Here is an 18,561-nt window from a genome sequence, read left to right on the forward strand (position 1 = left end):
AAATCCCCGGCCCCACTATGTAGTCCAGGCTGGCTTCAAACTTGTGATCCTCCTGCCTCAGCCTCCTGAGTAGCTAACTGATGGCATCATCAGGCCCAACTACTTCCTCATCTTTTGCTTCCAAGCTCGCTGTCACCACTCCATGCTGGACATTGCCAGAAAGCCTAGAGCTCCTGGGGCTGCCCACACACCCCCTCTCAGCGACCGAGGGGTGGACAGGCATTCACTCAGCAAACTGTCCCTACCGCCCTACAGTGGTGAGGAATTGAGGCCACCGAGGTAAATTAAATGCAGTTCCTGCTCACAGAAACCGAGGGAGGGGGGTTTGCACGTTTCACTACAAAATAATTTGCTAAGTGCTATGATTTCCCAAAATTCATCCACCATCCTATTTTTTTGAAGGGAGCTATGGCAGCTTGCAAAACTAAATAATGTACCAAAACTGCAGTGTGTATTTAAATTAAAAAATTACAGTCAAAGGCACTGTCATGAATTGCCCTTAAAATAGTCCTGCTTGCTTTGTTCTTATCCCATCGTCCTTGCCATTTTCTGAAGCTGCTCTGGAAGTCCGCCTTTATGTCTTTATACGAGGTGGTCAAAAATACAGTCACTGCTGCCGTCCAGTGCCACGAGATGGAAAAGCAGCACACAAAAGCATGACACTCACAGTGTAATCACTGGATCTGGCACCAGGCAACTTCTGGCTCTTCCTGAACACCAAGATGACCATGAGAGGTGATGACTTGAATGGACTCAGGACATCGAGGCAGCCGTAGCAGCACAACTAAAGACACTCATGAAAGAGCTCTTCCAGAGCTGCTTCAGAAAGTGGCAAGAATGATGGGATGAGTGCATTCAAAGCGAGGGACAGTGTTTTGTGGGGGATTCATGGCAGTGTGTCTTTTACTGTACTAAATTTTAAACAACTGAAAAATGCACTGTATTTTCTGATCATACTGTATGAAGTACTACGGCACAGTGCTTCTCAAACTATGTGTGATGAACACTTACTTCTGTTACTTTAATTTCTAAACCATCACATATGAGTTTGTTTGTGAGAGACAGTAAAAGGAACTGCTGAAAAACCAAGTGAAAAGATACTCATGCAAAGTACAAGCCCACTTTTTAGTTACTGGACCCAACAGACTGTGCACTCGACTTCCGTGCCTCTCTTGCGGACCGTGGACAGGGCATTGGGCAGAGCCACGGCCATGCCGCAGGGCCTGTGAACACTTCCGCACGCAGCCTGAGCTGCCCAGATGACTGCGGGAAGGCTGAGTTCAGAGAGGGATGGCGGGATAAGGATTCTGGACTCACTCTCTCCACTACAGTGAGTTAGTTCTGCAGGAGTCTCTCCGGGAGGGAGAACCTTGGCAGGGACTTTGGGAAAGTGTGGCTCTGGGCTGTCTGATGGTGGCACCGACCTTTTGCATTCAGGTGACAAAGCATGAGGCTCACAGCCCAATCTGCACCACCCCGCACTTCCCTACTTTCACTTCGGCTCAGCAGGCTCAAGCTGCCTCCTAAATGAGAGCAAGGAGCTCTCTATTCAAATGACCTGGGAAGAAATAAAACAAAACAAAATGAACTGAGAGCTGGATGTGACGGCACATGCTGATTATCCCTGCACTCTGGGAAGCCTAGCCAGGAGGGTCTCAGGTTCAAGCCCAGCCTAAGAAACTTAGCAACCCGGTGAGACATTGTCCCAAAATGAAAAAGGGCTGGAATGCAGCTCAGTATAAAGGCCTTGGGTTCAATTCCCAGTACTAGAAAAAGACAAAAACAAAAAAACAAAACAAAAGAACTAGAATATTTCAGAAAAAGTAACTTTAAAAATGGCAAGAGGGCTGCTGGTATTCATTCTTATATTTAGGGCTATGAAAATGATTTTTTCCCAAGACTCAGAAATCCTTCATTAGTGGCCACCAGCTCCAGAAGTCTTTGCCCACCCACAGCCTTCGGGCTTGAGGGAAGGTTTGAGTCACCCTCACCTATCTGAATGTCTAGGGGAAAGCACTCCTCGCTCGAAACCCCCCCACCCCCACCCTGCTTTTAAGTAGTTCTTATCTTCAATTTTAGAAGAAAATATCTCCTTCCAAGAAAACTTCCCCTTTCAAAGCCTTATTTTGTTTTTCTTTAATGCAATCCACACATACACTCTCGCTCTCCGCTTCAAAAGCCCAATCATCTGCAATTTTGGAGCTTGTTGCTCATGAAATTCTAGCGATAAGCACATCACAAACATTCCTATAGCAACAGAACATCTTTGCAGCGATGTCTGCAAAGATTGTAGATCATTATCTCTGGAGGTTGGCTCTGATGAGGGAAAACTGTTTATATACAAATAAGTCAATATGAGAGCTGGCAACCGAGCCCTCGGACCTTACTGGGGAGCCCAGCTATGGCACGGGTGGGAATCGGGAATGCACTTAGTCCAGCACTTGGGAGGCTGAGGCAGGAGGGTCGTCACAAGATTGAGGCCAGCCTGGGCTACACAGTGAATTCAAGGCCAGCAAAAATAAAAACCAACCAACCAAACAAACAAAAGGGAATGAATGCACTTAGTTCCTAAGAATAATTCACTGTCTTTAATCCCAAGTGTGAAAAGAAGTCTTCAGGCTTCTGGTAGCACCCGAGGTCCTGGTAACCATCAGCCTTTAGTGGGTAGCTATTGTATGTAAGGTATGGGGCTGGACTCCAAGTTTCTTCCATCCTCTCCTCTCCACTCCACTCCTTTTCTCCCCCTCCCTATCTCTTTTTTGAGGCAGGGTCTTGCTATGTAGCCTGGGCTGGCCTTCAACTAGCAGCAATCCCCTGCCTCAGCCTCCTGAGTGCTGGGATAACAGGCGTGTGGCACCATACAGGGAGGGCCTTTTTCAGGGTTTTTTATTTTTCCTTTTTCGTTTTTTTGAGACAAGGTCTTGCTATGTAGTCCAGGTTGGCCTTGAACTCACCCATCTTGGCCTCAAATTTGTGGTGATCTTCTTGCCTCAGCCTCCCTAGTGCTGGGATTACAGCCACGTGCCACACCCACTGTGCATTCTAAATTTCTGAACGTGAGTTCTCTGCCAAAGAGGCTCGAGAGAGATTTATAAACCTAATTGTAGTTCCCTTTTCCTACTCAATGGAGACTACTGGCTGGTGTTAAGGGAAAGGAAATGAGCTCCACCCATTATCCCTCTGTCTGCAGCGGGCAGGGTTAATACGCATTAGCAAGCACAAGGCACTAGGCATACATGACCCACTGGAGACCAGCATGTTCAGGGAGCTCACAGTCTAGCAGGGGAAGCCAAGCCTACATTAACACATTAGAAATAACTGTAACAGTGGCGGCCTAAAGAAGATGGCTACTTCTCTAATAGCACACAATGCTAGCCTGGCATGGGAAAGGCTCAGTAGCGCTCTCCTAAGAAACTAAGTCTTTAATATGGGCCCTAAGAATAAACTAGCGCAGTGAAATAGGAAGGATAAGGAGGGAAGGGTGTTTCGGGCACAAATGAGCCTGTGCAAAGGTCCTGTGGCAGGAAGGATTGAGACACACTCTAGCTGTGAAAGGAGGCTCTTAGTAGGGTCATTCTGGTCCCTATTTTTGTTTTTGTTTTTTCAAGACAGGGTCTCACTATGTAGTTCAGGCTGGCTTTGAACTCATGATGGAGCCCAGGGTGGCCTTGAATTGGCAGCAATCTTCCTGCCTCAGCCTCCCAAGTGCTGGGATTATAGGCATGCACCACCACACCTAGCAGTCATTCTGATTCCTGATCTCACCGTGCCTCATCACTGTGGTAGTCAAAGGTATTAAAGATGCGAGGTTTTTCAAGAAAGCACCCAAGAAGTTACCTAAGCAAATCAGGAGCAGAAGGTGCATATCTGCTAAATTCTTGCTCTTTCAAAGTAGGAGCCACCTTGCCTCCTTCCCCGACCTATAACAAGTCTTAAGAGTCTTATCTAATTGTTTTCTGCAACAGTGGTAACTTGGTTAAAATCAGTGTAGCCAGTGGTGAAATCAGGCAACGGTGACAGACGTCTGACAAGTGTGGTCTGGAGGTGTGGGTGAGTGAGCACTGTCACTAGGGAAGCCTCCTGTCGCGTCACTGCAGGAAGGGCACAAGACTTCCTGCCCAGAACTCCAGCTGGGCAGCTCAGGGTCCTGGCCTGGCCCTCACTGGCCGCTCCTCTTCTGGAGAAATGCTGGGCTTCCTCGCTAGGGTCTCGAGATCAGGGACAACCCAGGTCCACACTGAGCACACTGCCTGGCCCCCAGCAGGCCCTGGATAAGGGACGCCGATGCCATCACTCCTACCAGTGGGCGGGGACAGCCAGGCCCTCTTTCCACGTGACAATCAGCTCCTGTGGAGGAACTGCCCAGCCCACCCAGGGTCCCAACGATGCACAGTCTCTCGGTCTGTGTCCTCCAGGGTCCCCAGCCTCTGTGCTGAGATCCCAGAGCATCGAGACACCACCTGGAGGACTTCCACATGACCCCACCCAGGGCCCCGGCCAGAAGCCAGCAGGCTGGGACTCTAGTCCCTGCCTCAGTTCCACACCAATGACCCTGGGGACAGAGGTGACTCCCAGACGGCAGAGGAGGTAACAGCTACCACATCTCCACGGCTGGTTCAAGCCAAGTATGGTGGGGTGCTGCCCAGGGAGCTCCTGTGAGAGTCAGACAGCCCTGCAGTTCTGCTGAGATCACCACTGTACAAGAGGCCCAGAACTGAGCAGCGGAGCCAGGGTGTGGAGCCAAAAGCCCAAGGCCACCCCTCCCACGGGGCCGGAAGTCTTACTGATTTCCTTGCTCTGTGACCACTGAGGAGACACCTGGAAGGTGACGTGGCTTTCTAAGGCCCCACAGCCACCAATCCACCAGGCAAGGCTGCCTTGCCTCAGTTTACCTCCTGTATAATGGTGGTAAGAAACACTGCCTCCCCACCCACACTATTGCTAGAGTGAAGGGGGAAGAAAGATTGGAGAGTTCTGAGGAGGTAAAAAATGACTATGAAGAAACAAATACCGAAAAATGGGCACGGAGAAGCTCAAATCACAGAGGAAGGGCTCCCCTCAGCCGGAGGCAGCGAAGATGACAGAAACAGCCCCGTCCCTCCAGCCGGGGTGTGGGGGGTGTCTCCAGGAAGGGAGGGACACAGGATGGGACCCGGGGCTTCTGACATGGGAGGTGGGACCGAATGAAGTGTGAAGAACTCCCTCCATGCCACCCACAAGAAATTAGAAATTGCCATGGATTTTGAAAAGGCAAAGGAGTGGAGGGTGGGGGAGGAGGAAGAAACATGGGGAGGAGGAGGAGGAATTTAATGAGGAACAGGATCTACTGAACATGTACGAGGCCGCCGTGCGGAGAGGAATCTCAGACCCCAGGCTCTCATTCCGTCACACGAGTTCTCTGGGGAGATGATGGGAGGAGTCCAATTTTCAAGGAAGGCCTGGAAGTATTTTATTTTATTATTTTTTGCAGTACCGGGAAGAACCCAGGGCCTTCACACTGAGCTACATTGTCAGCCCTTTTTTTTTTTTTTGGTACTGGGGATCGAACTCGGGTCCTTGCGCTTTCGAGGCAGGCAGTGGAAACACTGAGCTAAATCCCCGGCCCTAGCCCTTTTAATTTTGACACAGGGTCTTGCTAAGTCACTAAGTTGCTGAGATTGGGCTGGAACTTGTGATCCTCCTGCCTCAGCCTCCCAGAGTGCTGGGGTTACAGCACCACTACACCTGGCCTGGAAGCTTTTTAGATGTGAGACAAACTCCATGCTTTCTCCAAACATCTCTCTTCTGATGCCACGCCCTGTGCCACCCCACGGAGGCTGAGAAAAGGAATTGTCCTAGGTTGTAGGAGGGGCAGGGTCCTGTCCAAGCTGTCGGGTGACACAGGCAGATCACTTCATTCCAGAGCACTTCATCCGGGTCCCAAGTATCTACTCATTCCAGACCACGGATGCCTGGGACTCTCACATCAATGCTGGACCGGCTCAGAAGGACTCAACACAGCTGACAGTGGGTGGCCGGCCACCTCCTACTCTCCAACCTGAGGCTTCCCACCGCCTTGCTTGCAGCTCTAACCAGCTTGTCTCTCAGCCCTTCAGATACTCCAAGCTCTCTCCTACCCCAGGCCCTTTGCACGTGCTGGCTGCTCTGCTGGGATGTTCTTTTCCCGGCTCACCTGTCTACCCGTCTTTCAGACCACAGTTTCAGTGAGATGCTTCCAACCTCCAGAAAGTGGCCAGTGCCACTTATCACAGCGGGAAGTAATGACTGATACAATTCACAAGCGGCTTCCTCCTTCAGAGTTCACTCTGCCCAGGAGTGAGCTATGTCAGTCCTTCTCATCCCTGTGTCTGACCTCAGTGCATAGCAGTTCTCAATCCTGGCCAGGACCTCCCGGGGAGGCCCCGCTCCACCACCAACCTCTAAACAACAGTGTGCAGAGCACCCCAGGAAGTCACGCCCTGGGGTCAAGGCTGAGAAGGCTGGCTGAAGGCAGAGGCCCTGGCTATGTCCCAGAGCAGGTCTAGGGTGGCACAGGGAGTGACAGTGGGTCCTGATCCCTCCCTTGCTTGTATATAACAATGTAGCACTTCCATGTTGTTTTCCACCCTAGAAATTACTTTGTAAAAATTGCAGAAGACAAAAACAAAATCCCCATTGTTAACCAGGACTATCATTCCTTTCATGAGGTGTCTCCTCCAGGCCCCTCCCCTGACAGTCCTCTGTCCCCTCACCCTGGGGATCACAAGAGTCGCGTCATATGTTCCTGATAAACTGAACTATTTGGAGTAGTATCTCTGCTTTTTCATTAAAACAGATCTGGCTCTTACCATGCAGTACAACCTAAAACTTCACATTTAAATTTCATGAAAACAGGAAGCGTCAGATCAGTTCCTGCTGGGACAGGTGCTCCGGGGCTGCCTAGGAGGACAGGGAGAGGTAGTGGCAGAAACTGGCCATGGGGTCCTGAGTGGAGGGAGGTCACTCACAAGGATGGCCATGTGTGCTGACCTGGCCTCTCCAGGACAAGCCAAGAGTGAGCTGTCCTTGCCCGCTGCCCTCACTAATGGGGGAAGGGAGAGATAGGGGAAAAATCCAAGCACTATGAAAACGATACATGAAGTGACAATTTCAGCTTCCTAGCAGGCTCTCGCTTAACTCAGTGAAGGGTTAGCGGTTCTTAAAGTCTCCTGTCTCTGACTTCAGCACCCACAGGGCCACCCTGAAGTGGTCGAGTTAGGAATGAGCTCCCCTCACACTCTCTGATTGGCCATAACCGAAACAACAAATATCACGTCGGTGTGGAGACGGAGAGACTGGAACTCCTGTGAATAGCAGGGAGGAATGGAAGATGGTGTCGCCCCTACAGGGTACATTCGATTCCTCAAATTTTTTTTTTTTTTTTTTTTAGTACCGGGGATTGAACTCAGGTCCCTATTCTTGCGCAGTAGGCAGGGAAACCACTGAGCTAAATCCCTGGCCCTGATTCCTCAAATGTTAAACAAAGGGTTTCCATGGGACCCAGCAATGCTGCTAGGTCCTAAGCAGACACCCCGAAAGAATTGAAAACAAACACCCAAACACCAGCTTGCTCCCAAATGTGCCTGGTAGCATGAGCCACAGTAGCCATAAAGGTAAAATGAGCCAGATACCAACTGGTCTGTTTGTTTTTGAAACAGAGTCTTGCTAAAGCTGACCAGGCTGCACTCGAACTTTAGGTCCTCCTGCCTCAGCCTCCCAGAGTGCTGGGATTACAGGTGTGTGCCACCATGCTGGCTTTGATCTGAATTGAGTACACACAGACAACAGAATGTTCTTCAGTCATTAAAAGGAATCAAATACTGGTATATGCTAAAACACAGACAAGCCTTGAACACAATGGGCTAAGTCAAACAGAAAAGACAAGTTCTTATATGATTCCTTTTGGGTAAAACATTCAGGATGGCTAAGTCCATGGAGACAAATGCAGCTAAGGGGGTGACAGGGGCTTGGTGGGGGGAGACTCCCGTGCAACTGTAGGTGATAAAGAACTAGAGGGAGGGGAGGTCAAAGAGCATTAGGATGGCCAATGGTTAATTTTATCTCAACTTCAGGAAAATGAATGACACTTCCTGGGTCCCACCATGAAGGATTGACTCACTAGGACTGGGCTGGGCCTGGGGACCTGTATTTATTTATTTAGAAGCAAAACCTTTATTGGTACGTTTTAGATATACATAATGACAGCAGTCATCATAGGGCACTTGTACCTGTACATGATGTATCTTGGTTCTTTTTTTGTTTTGTTTTGTTTTTGTTTGTTTGTTTTTGGTACTGGGGATCGAATTTGGGACCTTGTGGTTGCCCAGCAGGCGCCGGAACCACTGAGCTAAATCGCAGGCAATAATTCCTTTTTTTTTTTTGTACCAGAGATCGAACTCAGGACCTTGGGCTTGCGAGGCAGGAGGCAGAACCACTGAGCTAAATCCCTGTCTTGCTTCTTTTTTTTCCTACTCCCTTCCTCCCTTCGACCTCTCTTCCCTTCCTTATTTACAAAAGTTTTGTTTCCATTTTTTTCTTTTATTCTTTTTTCCCTTGTCCCTTCTTTCTGTTTCCCCTCCCTCATTTCCCTTCTTATTTGAATATTTTCTTTCCATTTCCCAAAATCTATTATATATTTTGGTCCTTATTTCCACTTTCAGTTTCTCACACCAGAGAAAGAATGTGGTATTTAAACATGTGTGTCCGACTTATCTCACTTAAGACTATGGTCTCAAGGTGCAGCCATTTATCGAGAAATGTCTCGAGCTTATCCTTCTTTATGACAGGGCAGTACTCCATTGTCAATGGTTTCTTTTCCCCACACTCCCGCCAGCATGTTATTGGTTGATTTCTTGATAGCAGCCATTCTTTCTGGGGTGAGGTGGAATCTCAACGTTGTTTACATTTGCATCTCTCAAATGACCAGTGATGGTGAACATTTTTTCATATATTTATTTTCCGTTTCTACTTCTTCATCTGAGAAATGTCTGTTCATTCCAGATGCCCATTTTTGGATTGGGTCTTTAAATTTGGGGGGCTCTTGATGTTTTTGAGTTCTTTATATATTCTAGCTAGTAGTCTTTCATCTGAGGAACAGCTGGCAAACTTTTTTCCCACACTGTGGGTTGTCTCTTAGCTCTGTTGGTGGTTTCTCTTGCTGTGCAAAAGCTTTTTAATAAGACGAGATCCCAGTTGTTGATTCTTTGTGATAATTCCTGTGCCATCAGGGTTTGCTCATAAAGTCTTTGCCTATACCCATGTCTTCAAGAGTTCTACTTATACTATTTTTCTAGCTGATTTAGTATTTCTGTTTTAATATTTAGATCTTCAATCCGTTTTGATTTTAGATTAGTGCATGGTGAAAGCTATGGGGACCTGTTTTTTAAAAGAACACCCACACCCTAGGTGATTCAGGGGGAGAGGTCCCCAGGCCCAGCCTAAGAGGCAGGGCGGACCACATAGACGATGCTTCTTTTCAAAAGCATCAGCAACAGGATGCTATTCACTGAGTTTCCAGTGTGTGCCAGGCTCTGGGCGTGGTGCTTTCCAAGCTGCTATGCCTGAATCCTGCTTCAAGGTAGGCATGGCCTCTGTCCTTAACAGATGAGGAGACTGAGGATCAGAGATGTTAGGTACATTGCCGAGGGTGCACAGCTGATTAACAATGGATGCAGACCAGCACGCAACTTCAGACACCATGTTTTGTCCATATACTCCACCACGGTGTCCTTTAACCGGCTCTTCCCGCTAAGGGTGGAAATGTCATTTCTGTGTGATATAGGCTGAGCACCTCTAATCCGGAAATCTGAAATGCTCCCAAATCCAAAACTTCCTCAGTGCCAATCTGAGACCACAGGCAGAAAATTCCACATCATAAAATTTTGTTTCATGCACAAAATCACTAAAATACTGTATAAAATTACCTTCAGGCCATATGTGTATGATGCATATGAAACTCAAATGACTTCTGGGTTTAGACTTTGTTCCACGGCCCGAGATATCTCATCACTGAATCTGCAAATATCGCAAAACCTAGCCTCGAGCATTTCGGGGTGGGGGGCTCAGCTTTTCACGTGCAAAATGCTCCTCTTTGCTTAGGGCTGAGGCTTAGTACTCAAGCATGGTGCGAGGTCTCCAGGAAATTATATACTCTCAGGCCTCACCCCACGTTTGCCGAATCCCTCTGTTCTCTCCAGATCATCTGTGTGCTCATTAAGGGCAAGTAGCCTGGAGTGGGGACGGGGACACTTGCAAAGTCTGGAGATGTCTTTAGCTGCCACAGCTAACACCTAATGGGCTGGAGTCAGGGCTGCTGTTAACCATACGGAAATGCACAGAGAAACCCCTCTAAGGGTGAACTTCCTAGTCTAACCCATCCTTCAAGCTGAGGTTAAAAATCCTGCCCTGCAGGCATCAAGACAGCATTTGTTGGCCTCAGTAAAACTGGCAGCAGGAGACTAATGAAACCAGTGTCCCCAGCCTCTGCCAAAATGTGTAGACACAGTATTCATCCACTGTTCACTTAGAAGAATTTATTGGGCACCTTCTATGTGCCGGGTGCTCCCCTAGTGTTGGAAACGCAGCGGTAAATACAACAAATGAGAGGGCACTGATGTTTTGGTGGAGGAGATCAACAGGTAAATAAAGGCGTGTGCCCTGTAAGTGTTTGGAAGGAAACCAAAGTGGATGAGGGGCAGAGGACGAAGGCGGTGCCATCTATCTAAGGTCACCTAAAGAGGTGACTCGGGGAGGGAACAGAGTCCCAGGCAGAGGAAACCAGACGCTGAGCCTTTGGGTGGAGTGAGCTACGTGGAGGGGCTGGCAGGTGAGGTCACTGAGGCGGAGACGGCTGGGTCATTGGGACAGGGACTCCCTGCAGGACTGTGAGCACAGGACAGATGGGCTTAGAGTGACTTCTTACACGAATAAACTAGAGGAGGACAATTATGGAAAAGCAAGGCCAGCTATGAGGCTCTCACAGTCCTCTGGCAAGAGATGGGGATGACTTCTTATTAATGAAGCAACTAAATCATTAATATTGATACTCTCGAGTCAACCAATGGTATTAATATTCTATTTCAGACAGATCATGAAGAGATGGCGCCTCATGTTTGAGCTACTATGGGAAAGCGCGCTCAGGACCTCAAATGATCAAAGAGAAACCTTGTCCACTGGCCCCTGTTTCGAGTTGGAGATGGTGTCCACGGCAGAAAGGGAGCAGGGGGCTGGGTCAAGTGATCAGGAGGAAGAAGGCGCACCCCCAGTCGCACTGCTCCCCCCAGGGCTGCCAGAGACAGCAGCACGCTCAGGGCTGTCCCACCATCACCCTCCTGGGCAGCTGCACAGCAGATGACAGCAGGCTGTCGTTGGGAAGCAGCCGGAACGAGAGGGATGCTGCTCCCACAAGGACAACAAACACAGATGAGCCTGGACTTCCGCAGTTTCTGAGGTTTCAGGTCAGCAGAGGGTCATGGACTCTGCAGATTTAAGGTGAAATAATCCGGTGCCTCTTGTGACATGCACGACCCTGGGCACGGCACCCACGCTCCCAGCCCTCAGAGTTCCCCCCTGGAAAATGGAAGCAGCCCCCCTGCCTCCCACCGTGGTCACAGTGGGTTGTTGGACCACGGCTGAGTTGCATTGGATGCCAACTTCCGGTCCAAGTCTGGACCTGTGACCCCTCTCGGGCAGACATGGAGCCCACCATCGCTCCCGGCGGCACTTGGGTCTGTGCCCTGCTCGATTTGCACATGGAAAGGGGCTTCATCTCTGCGACACCCATTCGCTGGCAGGGTGTGGGAGGAATGCTGAGCTGGAGGTAAATAGGGCAGTGGGGACCCAGGCACAAAGTGGATGCTACTAATCCTCCTTTCCCCCAGTGCTAGAGGCCACTGCACAAATAGACTTCTTGGCTTTGAACTAGAGCCACCAGGCTCTAGATGCCCTCGTCTACCCATAGATTTCAGGCGCCACCCTCTGCTCACCTTGGCTAGCAAGCAGCCTGGTGGGTTCTGCCAAGCAGAAAAGGATGGAGACATGAGGCAGGGCTGGCAGGACAAAGGGGGAAACCGGAAGGAGGGTCTGCTTTCAGTAAGGACTCCCTTCCAGCTTCCTCTTCTTATCTCCATGGCCCCCAGATAGAAAGAAACCCAGGGCCATCCACAGCCAGGACCCAAACTCCTGCCCCCGAGACTGCCTGGGGCCTGGGTCCCTTGGTGCAGCCTAAGGACTGTCTTCAATAGCAGGCCAGCCTTGAGTCATACGGAGCACAGGAGACCTGTAAAAATAACTCCAAGGAGGCTGCTCCTTTATGCATACAATTCACGACACGCAGAACAAAAAACAGGGCAGGAAGCAGGAGGAAAGAAAGTGTCGCTCAATCAGGTCTCTTTATGTGATGGGCGCAGGAGCTCACTTGCTGCCCCACCCCCTTGCGTGATCACATAAGCGAAGAGAGGGTCTTCTCTACCACCTGTACTTTCTCCTTCTGTCCATCCTAACCCCTGCAGGGCGAAACAGCCTCATCTCTTGGACGTCTGCCCAGGAACAGGGAATTCCTGGAAGAACCAAGAGCCTGCGCAGAGCCTTGGGTGGGACTAGAGGCTCTCTGACCACCAGAGGGAGACTGCCAGGCGTCCTAGGTCTCCGATGACCTACGTGGGCCTTCCTCGAAGGACTCTGGAGTTGGAAATGTTAGGAAAGCTGGCTCCGTGGCGGCAACGCTGGTCACACTGTGCTTCCTGTGTTCCTAGAGGGTCAGTGCCGCCCACTCAGCCCTCTGCTTTCTGGGAGACGTGGTCTTCATGGGCCACGGAGGTAAGGATGAGGATTTGGGGACAAAGAAGAGAGTCCAGTGAGAGGAATAGCAAAGGAGTGAGGCCCAGAATAGGGAAGGATGAGAACTGAAAAGATCAGAGAGGCAGGAACAGGCAGGAGTGTGGCCATAAAGCTACTATGTAGTACTTACTAAACACAGCAGTTTCTGGGGAACCCCCTTGTGGTGGTCCTGACCCCTCATGGCTTATAATTAAACACAAACTCATTACCACTATTAGACAAGCACATGTACACCATAGGAAATAAAAACCCCAACCCAAGTAGAGTGCATACAAATTGCAGTTATGGTCACAAATAGCTGTGACAATAAAAGAGGAGCTATTAGCAAATCTATCACTGGTAAACCTCTTCCGAACAAGAAGACATGGGTGAGAGCATGATTTCTCCCCAACGGCAAACTTCACCTAAGTCAGCTCCTGGCAGTCAAGTCCACCCAGTGCTTTTGGATGTCCACAGCTGTGCCCAGGCAGAAGTCCCGACAAGCCTTGCAATATAAAGCTCCTGCATCCAAAGAAGGTTTGTTGAGTGGCTGTTCCAAGCCAGGCACTGTTCTCAGTGACTGGCACACAACAGAAGACAAAATTTCTTGGCCTCCTAGAGGGTCTTTTTGTTGACACTGGGGATACTAGAGACTGAACTCAGGGCTTTTGCATTGAGCTACAGTCCCTTTTAAAATTTAAATTGGGCTCAAACGTATGATTCTCCTGCCTCAGCCTCTCAGAGAACAGGGATTACAGGCATGCACCACCGCACCCAACAAAAAGTCATTTTAACAGGAAGAAGCAAAATAAAAACACAGTGTTCCCTGGGTATCAGTGGGAGCCAGTTGTCAGGATCCCCTTCAGACACATCAAGTCCCTCCTTTGAAATGGAAGAGGACTGTATTAGCACGGGACCTGCACGCATCCTCCTGTGCACTTCAGGTCACTTCTAGGGCACTGATGGGGCCCACTACCACGCACTGGTTAGGAAATAACACCTATGTAAAAAGTCTGTACAGGTTTGATCCAGACACAGTTTTTGTTTCTGAATATTTATGATCTGTGATTGGCTGAATCTGAGGATGTGGAGCCCACAGTCCGGAGAGCAGATGGTTATTCATAATGAAAATGCAGAGAGTTAGATGGTTAGAGATGTGAGGGGGAAGCAGACAGGGGAGCAGTCAGGGATGCCGCTCTGAGAGGGCGACATCCTAGCAAAGCTGAGTAAGCAGACGATGAGGGGATGGGGGGGGCAAACAGCAGCCCAGGAAGAGGGCAAATAGGGTCCTAAGGTGGGCAGAGGCCACCTACCCTCCAAAATCTGTGCTCCCCCTTCCATACACAGGACTTGTCACTTAAAAGCCAGTTGGATGCTGGGGACCACACCCTCCCTCTCCGTTTGTAGCAAAGTGGGACTCGCTTTACTAGCTCTCTCCAAAGGACAAGGGACAGGAGCTGGGCGAGACTGCACTACATGCTGCTTCTCTCCCACCGGAGGGCAGAGCACCTGAGGGCCAGCAGCAGGGTTTCTCAAGCTTCAGGTCACGATTATGGCCTTCCTGCCTGAAATGCTAATGCCACAGAGCTATTCTGTATCTGCTTAGCTACTGTGTATAAGACTGGGATTTGTGCACCAAATGTAACAGTTTGGCACCAAGATTTCTGCCTCCGTGGGGTGATATTGTTCTCTCTGAAGATGCATGAAGTCAAAGACACCAGGTGTTTGGGTCTCATGATGACCTTGTGGAGGAAAGCCCATCACAACCACAAATACCTATATTTTACGTGAGCAAGAAATAAACTTTCTTGTTAAATTCCTAAAATGCAGAAACAATTCAGCAGCTAATGTTTCCCTAACCAATACAAGATCCAAATCTGATCATTTTAGAAAGTATGGGTTCAATAGGGATTTATTATAAACAATAATCCTTTTCTAAATGCTAAAAGTGGTAAACTTAGCTTTAAAAGCGCCCGAGGTAGCAAGGAGTTCAGCACTTGAATTGAGACAGGCTAAAAATGAAAATGGATTCTAGAGAGGTTGGGCGCAAGTCATGAGCACCACTCATCGAAGACAGACAACAAATTCACTTTGTTCGCTGATATCCTCTCCATCCAGACGCATCTGCACCACAGGAAAATGAAGTAAGTTTCTAGAGGCACAATTTTAAACAACGAAGGATAAAAGTGAGGGCTACCCAGGACAGACATTGGGGCCACTCGCTGGAAAACAGAGACGGGAGATTAGAAACTGACCATGCAGCCTCAGGAAGCCTGAGCCCAGAGCAGGCTCAGACTTTGGGAGTCCACAGGAGGGTGAGAGGCTCACGACTCAGATCCCGGTGGTGCAGGGCAGGCAACAGCTATGAAGCTGAAGAGGGAGAAGGAGACGGAATCTGAAGTCAGAAGAGTGGAGTCCTCTGCACGTAGTTCATGAGGCAGCCAGGTACCTACTCTCCCAAGCAAAAAAACTCTGGATTTTCTTCTAAGGAGGAATGGAATGGATCTCGGGGTGGGGGGGGAGATCCCGGAAGCAGCCTAGTAATGCAATTCAGGGAGATCCCAGGAGACAGTGGTGGGGGAGACCTAGGGCACCCAGGTCAAACTCAAGACTAGAGCATCTTAGGGAGAGGGGAACTCTAGAGCAGAGCACCCAATCGGCTGGAGAGTTGGACAGGAAAATGTGATAATAGCAAATGGCAAAGAAGGTGGAAGAAGGGAAGAAGGGAGGAAGGAAGAAAAAAGAGAAGGAAAGGAAGGAGGAACAAAAGAAAGAAGAAAAAAAGGAAGAGAAAGGAAGGAAGAGAGGGAGGAAAAGGAAGGAAAAGAAAAAGCCAGGTGTGGTGGTGCACGCCTACAATTCCAGCCCTGGCAGTGCTGAGGCAGGAGGATCGCCACACAGTGAGTTTAAGGCCAGCCTGAACTACATAGCAAGACCCTGTCTCAAAAAACCAAAGAAAGAAAAAGAAAAAGAAAGGCAATGAGAAACTCTTAGAAAAATAAAAAGCTCTTTTAAAGTATTTGGCTCGAAAGAGAGTAAAGCGGGCATCATGCTTACAAATGTACATACTTAAACACCTTCAGCATCAGGTAAGGGAAGGACTGAACAGACAGATCACACTCAGGGCCTCTGGACCACACTGGAGTGGAGGATGGAGGGACCGGAGCAGGGACTCTTGAGTGTCCTAAAGGGGGCAGCTCCAGCGAGCATTACTACACAGGAAGCCAGACTGCATATGCCAGGCCTTTCAATCTTTAAAACACAAACCAACTCTAAATCATTTATGAAAATTCTGCTAAATTTAAAGCATGGGCTGAAAACCTTAAATCTAGGCAAGTCAAACAAGTATGTTGGAGAGGGGGTGGTCAAAAGTGTAGTTTATACATTCACAGCAACATTAACTCTATCTGCCAGCTTTTCAGGCTTTAAAATCAACCTGCAGGCAAAGCATTGAAGACTGAAAGGAAGTCAGAGGGAAACAAAGTAAATGATATCAATCTTAATGCAAAAGCAAAACAGAAGGTGCAAGTGGGAGGCAGGTGAGACAAGGACACTGACACTGTCAGCTGATGGCACAGGGACTCCAGAGGGGCTGTTGGTGGCTGGGTGCATCAGTGCACACCTGTAATTCTAGCATTCTGGAGGCTGAGGCAGGGGGATCACAGCGAGTTTGAAACCAGCCTGGGCTCTATGGTGAGTTCAAAACCAGCCTGTACGTAGTGAGGCACTGTCGTTAAGGAGCCTGAGACAGAGAGGGAAGCAGTCCATGAAACACGGCTGAGGGGCAGCATGGGGGGCTCCCAATACCAGGCTCAGGAGCTGAGACTTTATTTTTGGAATAGGATACTGTCAAGGTTTTCTGATAAGTGACTTGTCAGAAGCAACAGAGACATTGGAGGGAGGAGGAGCCTGGCAACTGCTGATGAAAGAGAGAGGAAGTAGCGATGTAAGGTGGAAGACTTGCTCCGAGAAGGTGCTTAGTATCTACAAGAGGATGAGAGGGAGGGAGGGTGGATGGACACGGGTTAGCCCTAGCCATTAAGATCCAGCTACCAGGGTCATCTCCTCCATTGGTCCTTCCTGGCCAAACCCTGCTTTTCCTGGCAGTGGGAAAATGAAACTCCAGGGAGTCCAGCTTGGAACACTTTACTGAACTCTCGTGTCTTGGCACGCAAGGACGGTGACTTACTCACTGTCCTACCCTAGGTCCTAGCGCAGTCTGGTCCATGATGACTGCTCAAATCTAAGCGCTATGCCGGCTGGGTGGCTACAGTGGTAGCAATGCAATGAGTTGAATGTGACAGCACAATCAGGAGGATCCGAAGCCTGGATCCTTCCCAGGGAGAGCAGGTCTGATGCCTGTCTTTCTTGGAAAGAGGGATTGTGCATAATTGCTTTATCACGCTGCAAATATTCCCCAGCTTGCGAGGGCATGTTTGGTTACCGACAGATCATGCATCAAATCAGACTCAGGAAACAAACTATGGATGGTAGAAAGGGGTGGAGCCCAGGGCAAGAACTGGAGACTGAAGTCCCTCTTGTGACTTATTTAGGAAGATGGGGAGACACATGAGCCTTCTTTAAAGTGCTGCTGTTCTCAGGAGGATGACCCTGACAGAGAATCTATTTCCCTGGCTGTCTCCCCACCAGGCACCAACATATCGTCTATTACCATGGGCTTGTTTTTAACTAATGGTCTTGGCAAAAAAAAGAGAAAGCAAAACAGAACACTTGCATTAGGTTCCAGAATAACAACAGCTGTTGAAATTAAACAGCCAGGCTGATACCCTCATCATGAATGATTTCCTTCAAAAGGTGTCAGTAGCAGACTAGGGTTTGTTTGTTTGTTTTTCCCTCATGTGCATGGCAGGCAAGTGCTCTACCCCTGAGCTGCATCCTCAGCCCCTAGACTGGGGACGTTTGAGTGGTCGCCTCTCTAAACACCAACCGTCACCTCTGCCGATCAGGTAGAACCGCTGCCCCAAATCCCAGAATCTTATTGGCCAGGTATAAAAGCACAGCATCTCTTACATGCATGGACCAAAAAATGATTTTGAGATTCTAGCAGAATCCTTGAGATATTTACGAATCCCTCGATGCTATAAAATGCTGACATTTAGGGTGGGGGAGGAATTTGATATACAAGTAACTACCAGGACTGACATGAGCAGTGGCTGATTCTCTGCTTTTCCTTCAGGCTGACAGGAAGAGAGTCTGGCTATGCATTGTTTCCTGGCCCAGGGTGAGGATGACCAATGACACTGCCCCTGTGGCCCGCTGTGCCCATCCCAAAGAGGTTTCTCCAGCTCATCTCCCAAGAACCAAAGCAGGAAGAGCAGAGAACCCCCCTTGTTACCCTGCCGCAGAGGGAAACTAAAGCACAGATATCTGTGTGAGCAAGGAGGCCAGGGACTCAGAGAGGAGTGACTGACCCAGCCTGGTTTCCTGGTGGCTGAATGTGTGGATGATGGTTCTGTTCTTTTGGCAGTACTAAGGATGGGACACAGGGTCTCATGTATGCCAGGCAAGCATTCTACCACTAAGATACACCCCCAGCCCTTTCAATTTTATTCTGAGATAGGGTATTGCTACATTACCCAGGCTGACCTCCAACTTGCAATCCTCCTGCCCAGGCCTCCAGAGTCGCTGAGATTACAGGCATGCACCACCACACCCAGATGACTTGCTTATTTTTGAATCCCCATATCCTGGGACTGAGCTTGGTCC

At 49.2% G+C, this 18,561-nt stretch overlaps 1 protein-coding gene across 24 annotated transcripts in view; it reads right to left on the reverse strand.

Moving 5' to 3' along the window:
* Trerf1 (transcriptional regulating factor 1) overlaps positions 1 to 18,561 on the reverse strand; it is a 187,594-nt gene that overhangs the window by 61,953 nt on the left and 107,080 nt on the right. The window contains exon 1 of one of the 24 annotated variants that reach the window (XM_087184552.1): positions 1,425 to 2,006. The exons of the other annotated variants lie outside the window; for them this stretch is intronic. The gene's annotated coding sequence lies outside the window, so the exon portion shown is untranslated. Of the gene's footprint in view, positions 1 to 1,424; positions 2,007 to 18,561 lie in introns of those variants that run through there. 24 annotated transcript variants of the gene reach the window in all.

Source organism: Heterocephalus glaber, unplaced genomic scaffold (genome assembly GCF_053883595.1).
Source record: "Heterocephalus glaber isolate CG9 unplaced genomic scaffold, H.glaber_assembly_v1.0 deba00001497, whole genome shotgun sequence".
Lineage (NCBI taxonomy): Eukaryota > Metazoa > Chordata > Mammalia > Rodentia > Bathyergidae > Heterocephalus > Heterocephalus glaber.